At 38.8% G+C, this 13,652-nt stretch overlaps 1 protein-coding gene across 7 annotated transcripts in view; it reads left to right on the top strand.

Moving 5' to 3' along the window:
- Nrg3 (neuregulin 3) overlaps positions 1-13,652 on the top strand; it is a 1,183,895-nt gene that overhangs the window by 527,498 nt on the left and 642,745 nt on the right. The gene's annotated exons all lie outside the window — the stretch shown is intronic.

The following is a 13,652-nucleotide window of genomic DNA, read 5'->3' as shown; positions in this document are numbered from 1 at the left end:
AAACTAGTCACTTCTTTTCTGAATTATTTCCTCTCATATCTAGATAATTCTCAAAGATGGAGTGAAACATGATAATATCACAATTCAGTTTGCTTAAACTATTTATAAGGTGAATGTATAGACAAGAGTCTCATTTTGTAACCAATTGTCATGATGATTAAATTATGAAATCATGGACACTTTTATTCATCCAACATTAACACTAGCCTTCCCTTGCACATTTTAGATTTTGTAAAAACTATTTTATAATGAAATACAACTATTGCTTTCTTTTAAAATTACTTGGCATTATAGGTAAAAGAAATATTATTTTTTTCAATTGTTTCTGTTTTCTCCCTAATTAGTTGAACAGATTCATTCAAGGATACATTTATCATCATCATTAACCAGTCTTAAATAGTACTACTTTTGATCTTTTTATTGACATATTAAAATAAAACTCTCCAATATTTTTCTAACTGAAGAGCCTTTCTTTCCTGTTACAGCCTGCTGTGAGCACCACAAAGGGCCGAAGCCACATTTGGCATACATAGAAACACAAAGATACAGTGGAAACCATGAAAAAAAATAAAATAAATAAAACAAAACAAAACAGGAGATTCTGTTTTCTCTCTTCAAGAAATACTAAAATGTAGTTATAGTCATGGAAGGAGTTATTATTTCAGTGGGAGGCTTCATTAAATAAATAAACCCCAGGCTTTGGAGGGAGAGGTGTGCTTAGAGATGACAGTGGAGAACAAAGAAGATATCCAGAGGTGAACTTGCCCTAAGCCTGGTCCACATGGGGTCCTCTGACAGCAGGTTGATCCCAACGTCCCTCTGCTCCTGAAGGGCAGATATTCAATTAGGAACTGTGAGTGTTCAGCTCTCAGGCTCTGGAGAGCAAGGCTTGTATGCCAGTGGGTAGCTCCACTGCTGGAGGAAAGCATTCTGTAGCAGTTATAAAATAGAGGCTAATAATAGCAGAAGGGAATAAGAAAGCACTAGCTTGGAAAGGATTGTCAGGAAGGATGAGCTGATAAAGCATGGACTTTAAATAAGGTCACCACGTTGCCGCCATTGGAGGTGTTCTTCTGGGATAATTTAGAGACACAATCAGAGTGACGCGCCTGCCTTACTCCCTTTGCCAAGGCTTTATTTGCAGTGCACTCAATGCTCTTTCTATTCTATCTGGGTTAGTATATGCGAAAGAAGTAATGATTGTTTTAATGATATTAAATAGTAGCTTTGATCTTTCCCCCCACAGACTATGCAAAACATTATCTGAATAAATAAAGTGATCCATTTGTGAATACAACTCCTATTTCCACATAGTATTCCTGTTCACGTACCTGATGCTCTCCCCATTCTCAGGCTCCTTCTTTGATACTGTGACTTATCATCTAGAGAGTAAAGATAATTTAAATTAATGAAATAAAATTCATTGGGGCTAGAGAAATTGCACAGTAGTCAGAATCACTAACTTCTCTTCCAGAGGACTGGATTTCTGTCTTTGTTTGTATGTTCGTTTGTTTGTTTGTTTTGGAATTTCTCCTTTCTTCTTTATTTTATTATTTATTATTATCTTTATTATATTAGTTTATTTGCTGTGCATCCCAAGGGTACCCCCTTACTCCCCACTTCCCAGTCTTTCTCAACTTCCCGTCATCTCCCTTCTCCATGTCCCCCTAGAAAGGGGGAGCCCCCATCCTTTATTAACCTTCCCCAGCACATCAAATCACATCAGGACTGAGCATATCTTCATCCCCTGAGGCCAGCCAAGGTAGTGCTGCCAGGGGGGAGGGATCCAAAATCAGGCAACAGAGTCCATGTTAAAAACAAGCCCCACCCTTCACTAGCCAGCTGCTCCATATGAAGACCAGGTGACCCATTGGCTACATATGTGCAGGGGCCCTATGTTCAGATCATGCATGCTCCTTAGTTGCTGTCTCAGCCTCTGAAAGCCCCCATGTCCTTCCATCTTCCTCCCAATACTTCCACAGGACTCCCCATGTGGAGGAAAACAAGAGTAGGGATCAGATGCAGGGAGAACAGGGATGGGAGGTGAGAGGGCTGAGAACAAGAAGGGAAAAGGGGCAGACAGGAAGAGGGCAACTGTTTGTCAAGCTGGAGGCCTGCAATAGGCTCCTGTGAGGATATAGGTGTGACTAGTTGAGACTCCTAAAAGGGGGAGATACATGAAGACCGAAGTGACCACCTCCTATCCAGGCAGGACTAGTGGAAGGAGGGGAACAACAACCCACTGATAAAACCTGTGATCCAAAAATTACCTTTTTATAGAGCTTCCCTGTAGGATGTAATGGTTCAATTTTCTAGGAATCTGCTATACAACAGATATGCATGTGCACAAATACACATGAGCTGTAATTAATTTCATATTTTTTGAAAACTCACCAAAGTCTATGACTAAATACAGGACTTCATTATGTCCTGAAGGTGCTGATTGTGTTATGACCCAAGAATTTTGCTGTTTTACATGGGGAATAATCAATGATACTGATGCCCCTTTGTCTTTAAGAAATAGATGGATCATCTGTCTGTTTGGGGACTCAGGACAAGTGCACATTCCGAGATACTAGTTCTAGAATGGGACCTGAGTTTCTACCTTTCTTAAGGTTCTCAGTGTTACCTGCTTTGCCTTGAATGAAGGCCCCCTGTCCATATTGAAACCGCGAGGGACTAAGCATTGGTACTCAGCTCACAAAGGGACAATGACACTGTCCAGAAGTCTGAGTGTTTTGCCTGTTATCATACACTGGAAGCTTAATGAGTATATGTGAATGATCCTTCCTGTGGCCTTTCACCAAAACGTCCATCTGTTCTTTCAAAGACCTTCCTTATCTCCCTTAGTTACTTTGTGAGCTCTCATACCTGCCAATGAATATTACTTAGTACCTGCTGCAAGGATTCATCCCATGGCCCTCTCATCTGTAGTCGCTTCTCAAAGCCACTGTTCCTGCAAGCTTCTGTCACAACATTGCTCTCATAAATTATGAATTTGGGAAGATTTTACAAGTTGGTGGAAAAGATTCTCTGTGATTTTCAAAACCATGGATCCATCTCTTTTAAAGAATGGCAGTAGCCACACTATCCCAATTGTCTGTCTTATCTAGGAAAATATATCTGTTGTTTGGAATATGTATGTGTATATAATTAACATATCATTTTAAAACTAGGGAAGTTCTGAGATGTAAACCAAATTATACACTAAGCAAATTTTGCCAAAAACAGGGCTTTTCAAAAAAATAATATTGATTTATGAAGATCTATTCAAAGATAGGCTTTTCTGCTCCCTAGTAGTGTGATATTGTGTATTGTATTTGGTTCGTATTTGCTGTAATTTCTTTGTTGGGTAATGCTGGAAGTGGATGTCGCTTGTAAAGGTCACTTCAGATTAACTGCTGAGAAAAGTGAATGAGCCTATCTTTTGGCCTGTGTTGATAAACACCCTGAGCTGGCCATATTCCTAGCAAATAAAAATAGAGATACATCAGAAAAAGAAGCTGTTTCTAGAAGTGAACACAGTTGCCCGGTGGCTTAAGTGCAGCGGTGTGGCTCTCATAGAGAAGACTGTAAAATGCAGACATTTAAGACCTCCCCTCTGCTAGTGCTCCCCATGCTGCCTCATCCATGTGCGCAGCCAGGTGGTATTCACAGCACAGGCCCTGAGATTTGGTGTGTAGGTGCACTTCTGGGTTCCAGGCACTCAGGAGGCTGAGGCAGGAGACTTAGTTTGAAGTCATCCTACGCTACACAAGGAGATCCTCTCATCCAACCCATAAGTGAGCATACGCAGGTGAAATTCTAGTTCTATAGGGTAAGGTGGGCCTACAATTTTACACCTCCAGTAAATCTCCAGCATCACATGGTTATTAGTAGGCATGGAATTGGTTAGAAAGGCCTTCAAACACACCTCAACATCAATCGTGTAGAGGAACCATTCAGATCCAGCACTGAGATGTCTACACTGAAACACATCAAACCATTCAGATCTCTGTAAGGTTTCACAGATGCCCAGGCCATTCCAATAGGCACCAAGTGAGGGGTGATGCTCCGCTGTGTTGCCACAGCCTGTGCTTGCTGCCATGCATGCTTGTTTACAAGCACACTATTGCAGTGCTGGCGCACTCACTGCAGTGCTTTCCTGTCCCTCCTACTTTCGCAGCACAGGAAATGGATTATGTGTGGAAATGATGCTGCTGTCTACCAGCATCTCTTCAGCCTGTTTACATAGTCTGAGCATCCCCTTTCCATTCCCTTACAGTCCAGAACAACTTTGTGTTCTGCCCCTGTGCCCTATGCGCACATTTTTAGATTGCTACAGGGGACTCTACAATTGTCCCTTTCAAATTATCAGTGCTACCCACCAGCTCTGTGGTTAGCAGGTAGTCCACGGTCACAGTTTTGCAGCATTTCTAGTTGCCTCCCTCTTCCTTTGCATTTCATTTTTTACTTCCTCCTAGACTTTTGTGCATGTTGACTGAAAGTTCACTTTCTGTAAAGCCTATGGGTGTTTGGTGAAATTTGTTCATAGATTGAAAACTTCTCATGTACTGTGTCTTTGAAATTGGAACCTAAAAATTAAATTGTTTGGCTCAGGATAAAAGCAAGTTCATGGCTTTTAATTGCAAAATATTTTAAAGTTATTGGTGCAACTTCTATTTGCTAATTTATATCTTTTATAAGATCACGATGCAAATTTATATGTTAGTGTTTTCTTTATCTGTAATACTTTCCAGAGCACTGGGAAGAGAGTGAGATCTTAGGTAACGGAACAACTTTTTCATTTTATGCCTCTTTCTTTTATTTTCATCATCTGATGCTGCTGGTTCATTCATTTTGGAGGCAGCACAGCAAGAGGCCTTGTGTAAAAGGTGGTTTGGTTTAATAAGTTCTCTAGCTCTGCACATGTGAAATAAACAAACACCCAAGGCCCTGCATAATCAGGGTAAGAAACTTGAGACGGCAATAAAGACTGAAACGTTGTGTGTTCTTGTGTGTGCCTGCTGCCATCGGCATTCCGCAGACGCTGTGGAATGCCAGAATTAGAGGAAGCTTGAAGCAGTTTACTAAGGAGCTTAAATTCTTGGATCAAGACACCAAGCCATGCTGTCCAAATCAAACTGAAGGTGCTTCTGTAGGAAGAAGAGAATGGCCTGGCTGATATCAAGAGCAAGAGGAAGTAAAACACAATGAGCTCACCATGAGAGACATCAGTTTAAACCTACATTCTGAAAGAAAATGGTGATGAGTATAAGGTCTTCCGTACCTTCTCAGTTTTCAGAATATGTGGGTTAAGGAGACCTATAACCCCATAGAGCAGACAAGCTAACTCTAACCAGCCTGTCTCCAGAAGGCTGAGATCTCTGGCTGGCTGATTTCTTTTGGAAGGCTACCACTGTGCTCAGTGCTGCCACCTTGTGACAGAGACTTTAGTAGCAACACTTTTAGCAGAACTTGACTATCGCTTCTTGCTCGGGTATAGGAACTAAAAACTGGAAAGATTTAAGTTTTGGAGAAATCGTAAAAACAAAATCTTGAACTTTCAGTCCCTAATGGCAACTTTGAGCCTAGTATCTCAAATTATTTAGAATACTGTTTTATTTAGAACGTGGCATTCTTTTTTATTCAAAAACCACCCGTGAAATTTTCGGGAGAAAAAAAAAAAATATAGCATCAGCCTAATATTCACTGTTTCCATTGGCCTCCAACACCACTCTGGAAAACTATGAAGAGTAAACACTTCTGATTCAATTCTTCAATTGAGGGAAAGGTGGGTTGTTTCCAGATTCTGTCTATTATGAATAAAGCTGCCATGAACATGGTTGAGCAAATGTCCTTCCGTTGTATACTTGAGCATCTTTTGGATATATGCCTAGGAGTAGTATCGCTGGATCTTGAGGAAGTACTATTCCTAATTGTCTGAGAAAGCACCAGATTGATTTCTAAAGTGTTTGTACGAGTTTACATTCCCACCAGCAATGGAAGAGGGTTCCTCTTTCTCCACAACCTCTCCAGCATATGCTGTCAGCTGAGTTTTTGATCCTAGCCATTCTGATGGGTGTAAGGTGAAATCTCAGGGTGGTTTTGATTTGCATTTCACTGATAGCTAAAAATGTTGAGCATTTCTTTAAGTGTTTCTCTGCCATTCAATATTCCTCTGTTGAGAATTCTCCGTTTAGCTCTGTGCCCCATTTTTTAAATTGGATTACTTGATTTGTTACTGTTTAACTTCCTGAGTACTTTATATGTTCTAGATATTAGCCTTTGTCAGATATAGGATTGTTGAAGATCCTTTCCCAATCTGTATGCTGTCGTTTTGTTCTGATGACAGTGTGCTCTGACTTATAGAAGCTTTTCAGTTTCATGAGGTCCTATTTATTGATTGTTGCTCTTAGAGCCTGTGTTGTTGGTATTCTGTTCAGGAAGTTGTTTCCTGTGCCAATGGGTTCAAGGCTCTTCCCCCACTTTTTCTTCTAACCAGTTTAGTGTATCTGGTTTTATGTTGAGGTCTTTGATCCACTTGGACTTTAGTTTTGTGCAGGATGATAAGTATGGATCTATTTTCATTTTTCTGCATGTTGAAATCCAGTTAGACCAGCACCATATGTTTAAGATGCTACAATGAGGACATTTGATTAACCATGTTCATAGCAGCTCTGTTTGTAATAGGCAGAATCTGGAAAAAAAACCCACATGTTCCTTAACTGAGGAATGGATACAGAAATTGTGATACATTTACACAATGGAATACTACTCAGCAATTAGAAAAAAAGAAATCATGAAATTTGCAGGCAAATGATGGTAACTAGAAAAGACTGTTCTGAGTGAGGTATCCCAGAGGCAGAAAGATGCACATGGCATGTATTCACTTATAAGTGGATATTAGCCATATAATATAGGATAAGCATACAAAAATCTGTACACCTAAAGAAGCAAAGCAAGGAGGACCCTGGGTAAGATTCTCATTCCTCATTCAGAAAAACAAATGGGATATGCCTCGGGACATGGAGAAAGCAGGGAACAGGATGGGAATATACCACAGAGGGCCTCTGAATGACTACCCATCAGGGTATCAAAGCAGATGCTGAGACTCATAGCCAAACTTTGGGCAGAGTTCAGGGAATCTTATGAAAGAAGCGGGAGATAGAAAGACCTGGAGGGGCCTGGAACTTCAGAAGGAGGGCAACAGGAGCAAAAAATATAAGCACAGGGGTCTTTTCCTGAGACTGATACTCCAACCAAGGACCATTCATGGCAATAACCTTGAACCCCTGTACAGATATAGCCCATGGCAGCTCAGTGTCCAAGTGAGTTCCTTAGTAATGCCTCTGACATGAACTCAATAGCAGTCTCTTTGATCACCTCCCCCTGAGGGGGGATGCAGCCTTACCAGGCCACAGAGGAGGACAATGCAGCCACTCTTGATGAGACCTGATAGACTAGGATCAGATGGAAGGGGAGGAGGACCTTCCTTATCAGTAGACTGGGGGAGCGGTATGTGTGGAAAAGAGGAAGGGATGGCAGGATTGAGAGTGAAAGAGAGAAGGAGCTCCAGGTGGGATACAAAGTGAATAAACTGTAATTGATAATAATAATAAATCACTGGTACATTTTACATGAAAAAAAGAGAATTTAACAAAATTGATTTACAATATTTTCTTTTTGGCCATCTCTAAAGTATATGAAATTTTTACTCATGGGAATTATTAGGAAAATATATTAATTTTCACTTGACCTTTATTTATTAAAATTGTATAATGGGCCCCTAATGGTAATAAGTACTGGAAATGAAGCTTTACTGTAAAACGTAAAGTAAAAGGTTTATTTAAAGAAAGAAGTGATTAGTAGTGTTAATCACAACAGTAAATAAGACAATATCAGTTGATATGCCAGTACAGGTAGGAAAAATTCCATAGCACTCAGCCTTAGCTAAAGATCTACAGGCAATCAATGACTGATGAAAGAGGGAGAATCAGTCTTTTCCAAAGATGAGGACCTGATAGGTGATTTAGTTCCAAATGGCCATCTCTAAACTTATGGATGTATGAACAGCACTAAGTGTGTTCAATAGTGTGTGAGTGTGTGCTTGTATTTAAAATAATAATTGTAGAAAATGTGATCATGAAATTTAGAAAGAGTGGGAGACCCAGGGGCTGGAGGAGGAAAAAGAAGGGGTAGGAATAATAAATTCTGTATGAAATTCTCAAAAAAATTAAATTAACAAATCCTAAACATAGAAAAGAAAAGAAAATAAGTATGATCATGAATATAGTACGATTCATATGAGATATTAGTAAGAATCATTTCAGTTGCATCAGGAACAAGATGATAGATCTTACTTAGATAAGTTAATTGAGATAATATGAGTTAGAGAGTGCAGAAATGAAGAAAAAGTGGGGAACAGCCTAGAACTCATTGGCAGAGGAGACAACTTCCTAAACAGAACATCAACAGCACAAGCTCTAAGAGCAACAATCAATAAATGGGACCTCATGAAACTGAAAAGCTTCTGTAAAGCAAAGGACACTGTCATCAAAACAAAACGCCTGCCTACAGATTGGGAAAGAATCTTCACTAACCCTTTATCTGACAGAGGACTAATATCTAGTATATACAAAGAACTAAAGAAGCTGAAAAGCAGCAAACCAAGTAATCCAATTAAAAAATGGGGAACAGAGCTAAACAGAGAATTCTTTGTAGAGGAATATTGAATGGCAGAGAAACACTTAAAGAAATGCTCAACCTCATTAGCCATCAGGGAAATGCAAATCAAAACGACCCTGAGATATCACCTTACACCCATCAGAATGTCCAAGATGAAAAACTCAAGGGACAACACATGCTGGAGAGATTGTGGAGAAAGGAGAACCCTCCTCCACTGCTGGTGGGAATGTAAACTGGTACAACCACTTTGGAAATTCATCTGGTGCTTTCTCAGACAATTAGGAATAGTGCTTCCTCAAGACCCAGCTATGCCACTGCTAGGTATATACCCAAAGTTTGCTCAAGTACACAAAAGGGATACTTGCTCAACCATGTTTATGGCAGCTTTATTTGTAATAGCCAGAATCTGGAAACAACCCAGATGTCCATCAACGGAGGAATGCATACAGAAATTGTGGTATTTTTACACAATCGAATACTACTCAGCAATCAAAAAGGAGGAAATAATGAAATTTGCAAGCAAATGGTGGGATCTAGAAAAGATCATTCTGAGTGAAGTATCCCAGAAGGAGAAAGACCAACACGGTATATACTCGCTTATATAGACCTATACGATATGATAAACATAATGAAATCTATACACATAAAAAAGATAATCAAGAGAGCGGACATGGGGTAAAATGATCAATCCTCATTTAGAAAGACAGATGGGATGTGCATTGAACGTATGACAAGAGTCTACTGAAGGCATCTGAAAGACTCTAACTAGCAGTGTTTTCAAAGCAGATACAAAGACTCATAACCAAACCTTTGGCAGAGTCAGGGAATCATATGAAAGAAGGGGAGTTAGTATGATGGAGAAAGGATAGGAGCTCCACAAGGACCAAATATATATGGGCACAGGGTCTTTTCTGAGACTGACATTCAACCAAGGACCATGTATGGATATAACCTAGAACCTCTGCTCAGATGTAGTCCATGGAAGCTCAGTAACTAATTGGTTTCCGATAGTAAGGGGAGCAAGGACTATTTCTAACAGGAACTCAATGGCTGGCTCTTTGACCTCCCCACCCCCAAGGGAGGAGCAGTCCTATTAGGCCACAGAGGAGGACTTTGCAGCCAGTCCTGAAGATACCTGATAAAACAGAATCAGATGAATGGGGAAGGAGGTCCCCCCATCAGTGGACTTGGAATGGGGCAGGGTGGAGATGAGGGAGGGAGGGTGAGAGTGGGAGGGAATGAGGGAGTGGGATACAGCTGGGATACAGAGTTAATAAAATGTAACTGATAAGAAAAAATACAATTAATTAAAAGATAGTGCAGAAATGAGTGTAGAATAATATGGTGTACTATTCCTACCTATCTATTAAACTAAAATCAATAAATTTTAAAGGAATACTTACTGAGGTGTTCATTGTTATAGCCATTCTGGAAAAACATTTGTTACACTAGATTTATCCTGTAACAAATGAACCTCTATCCCATGGAAATTATTCTATTTACATATAAATAAACATAAATAATAATGTTCATTTATAAAAACTCTGGTGGAAATAGTTCTAAAGTACATTAGTGGCAAAATACAAGACAGGTTCTCTGTAATAAAATACTTACCAACTATAATACATATACAGGTAACAAAATAGAAAGATATTAACATCATGGTATTTTAAAAGAAAAACAAAACTTGTAAGAAGACACACCATGATTACAGTCGAGCAACATTAAGAAACAGACAAACAACAAACTATAAAGACCAAATTACAGCAAGGGAACAGCCTTCCTGTTACCACAAAAGGGGTGGCCATGCTTAAGAGTCTTGTGGAAAGATAGGATGCCATGGCTTAATATCTCATAGATGTATTCAACGTGTTTCATTTTCCAACACAGCAGTTCATACAAATAATGATAATGGCGGTGGTGGTGATTGTGGTTATGGTTGTGGCTATGATAATATTGATGGAATAATTTTGGTGATTATAGTGAAGAACTTGTCTCCCAGAATAAGATTTTCTACTGTGCAGGGACTTTGAGGAGAAACATAGACCTGAAACGATGGGCAGAACACTATCTTTTTTTTTTTTAATTTTTATTTTTAGTTACATTTTGTTAACTCTGTGTCCCAGCTGTATCCCGCTCCCTCATTCCCTCCCCAACCCCACACTCCCTCCCTGGTCTCCTCCCTGCCCCTTTCCAAGTCCCCTGATAGGGGAGGACCTCCTCCCCTTTCATCTGACCCTGTTTTATCAGGTATCTTCAGGGCTGGCTGCAAAGTCCTCCTCTGTGGCCTAACAGACTGCTCCTCCCCTGGGGGGGGGGGGTGTCAAACAGCCTGCCCTTGAGATCCTGTTAGAAATAGTCCGTGTTCCCCTTACTTTGGAAAACTACTTGGTTACTGAGCTACCACGGGCCGCATCTGAGCAGAAGTTCTAGGTTATATCCATAGATGGTCCTTGGTTGAGTGTCAGTCTCAGAAAAGACCTTTGTGCCCAGATATATTTGGTCCTTGTAGAGCTCCTATCCTTTCCATATCATACTAACTTCCCTTCTTTCATATGATTCCCTGCACTCTGCCAAGGGTTTGGTTATGAGTCTTAGTGTCTGCTTTGAAACACTGCTAGGTAGAGTCTTTCAGATGCCTTTTGTGGTAGACTCCTGTCATAAGTTCAATGCACATCCCATTTGTCTTTCTAAATGAGGATTAATCACCTTCGCCTGTGTCCACTTTCTTGATTATCTTCTTTAGGTGTGTAGATTTCATTATGTTTATCATATCTTGTAGGTCTATATAAGCGAGTATATACCAAGTTTGTCTTTCTCCTTCTGGGATACTTCACTCAGAATGATCTTTTCTAGATCCCACCACTTGCCTGCAAATTTCATGATTTCCTAAACTAAAGTCCAAGTGGATCAAGGACCTCAACATAAAACCAGATACTCTAAATCAGTTGGAAAAAAAAGTGGGAAACACTCTAGAACTCATTGGCACAGGAGACAACTTTCTGAACAGAACATCAACAGCACAGGCTCTAAGAGCAACAATCAATAAATGGGACCTCATGAAACTGAAAAGCTTCTGTAAAGCAAAAGACACTGTCATCAAAACAAATAGACAGCCTACAGATTGGGAAAGAATCTTCACCAACCCTTTATCTGACAGAGGGCTAATATACAGTATATATAAAGAACTAAAGAAGCAGAAAAGCAACAAACCAAGTAATCCACTTAAAAAATGGGGAACAGAGCTAAACAGAGAATTCTCGAAAGAGGAACATCGAACAGCAGAGAAACACTTAAAGAAATGCTCAACCTCATTAGCCATTAGGGAAATGCAAAGCAGAACACTATCTTGACCAACTCCTTAGTTATGTGTATCTCTTGCCTTCCGTTTAGAACTAAACTTGCTGCTTAGATCCAGAAGATGAACTTGGAATATCTTTAGATCTTTTTATCTCTCTTCTCAATGTGGTCACATTGACTAAATCTCCTTTTTCTGCTCTTCACTGTTAATTTGACTTTTAAAATTGCCTTATGAAGGACAGGTGGTTGTACTTGGTTTGTAGGTGGACAAGCTATGACCTAGCTACAGTACGATGGTTAATGGTGGCCTCTAGGGTTAAATAGTATTAATTTTTTGTGTCTGGGTCTTTTAGACTTGCACAGGAATATTTCTCTAATATTTCATTTTCTCTTCCTCACATATATTATTACTGTGCACATATAAAAATATGAGCTTAGATTATTTGACAATATGTAGATTTTCTTACTTCCTAGTTCATGACTTATGTTCACTATTTTATCCTAAAATTTGTTATTGTTTTGTATCCATACAATGGCTCTGATATTTATAATTTATAATGAGAATTGAGAAATATGAAATGTTATACTTTCATAGGTATATAATTGAAACTTCTGCTAGATTACTTGTATGCTTCCGTGCCCATACAATATGAAAATAACTGTTCTTTTGTTTTGTAGACCTCCATTCTTTTGTTTGCTATTGGCATTCTCATGCTGCCATATTAACGTAGCAGTCTAAGCACATGTAAATAGGAAATAGCCTTCATTTTGACAAACTGCAAAAAGCTTGTATGTACATGTTAATATATTCTTGTTAGGCATGGGTGAAATGACGTGCCCATAATTTTTATCTAAACCCATCTAACAGTATGTCCTGTTCTGGTTATGTGGCACATTAAACTAAGAGCTTTGCTTCTACAGAAATTTCCTTGTATCCATGGGATAAACTTAATCCAATTGCTTAATTGCACCCAGTAGTAATGTAGTTAAGATTTTAATTTAATATTCATTAGTGAAATTGTCCTGGCTTAGTTTTTTATTAATCCTCCATTATATTAGTACCCACTTGGTTTTTGTGTTATAGAATGCTTTCTTGAAGGTCTTGATTTAGCACACAAGTTTCTGAGGGATTTCTATAACATTTATGCCACAATTTGCTAATGTTTTATGAAGTAGTCTATAAATGCACCTGTCATGCTCTCTACCCATAAGACATTTTGTCCACTCATCTGTCTGTCTGCTGGAACTGGTAGAAGACTGCCCAGATCCTTGTTTTTCTTGCATTTCTCTTTCTTATAACCTAGGACAGTTTTGTATGTCTAGGTAATATTTTCATGTAATGTAACTTTATATATTGTATTTTTATTTATAATTTTATTATTTCAATCAGTTGATTATATTTACCAGAATGTTATCTGTTTTTCTATCCATCCATTTGTCTCCTCATAAAATTATTCTTATTTTTTCAAAAAGTGTTTCTTAATGACTGACTATATTATTTTCAGTAATTTTGTTTAAATTCAGTCACATGTTTAATCTATTTTCTTTTATTTTTTGTAGTTAACAATTAGAATATATTAATATTATCATCAATATTATTAACAACCGGGACAAAAATTATCCAGGCTAGAAACATTTTACAATAGTAATTTTGCAATTTATTTATGTACTGGTTTATTAACAGC

This window comes from Psammomys obesus, unplaced genomic scaffold (assembly GCF_907164565.1).
Source record: "Psammomys obesus unplaced genomic scaffold, mPsaObe1.curated_primary_1811, whole genome shotgun sequence".
In the NCBI taxonomy this organism is placed as follows: domain Eukaryota; kingdom Metazoa; phylum Chordata; class Mammalia; order Rodentia; family Muridae; genus Psammomys; species Psammomys obesus.
Note: the sequence above shows the minus strand (reverse complement) of the source record. Positions and strands in the feature narration are given on the sequence as shown.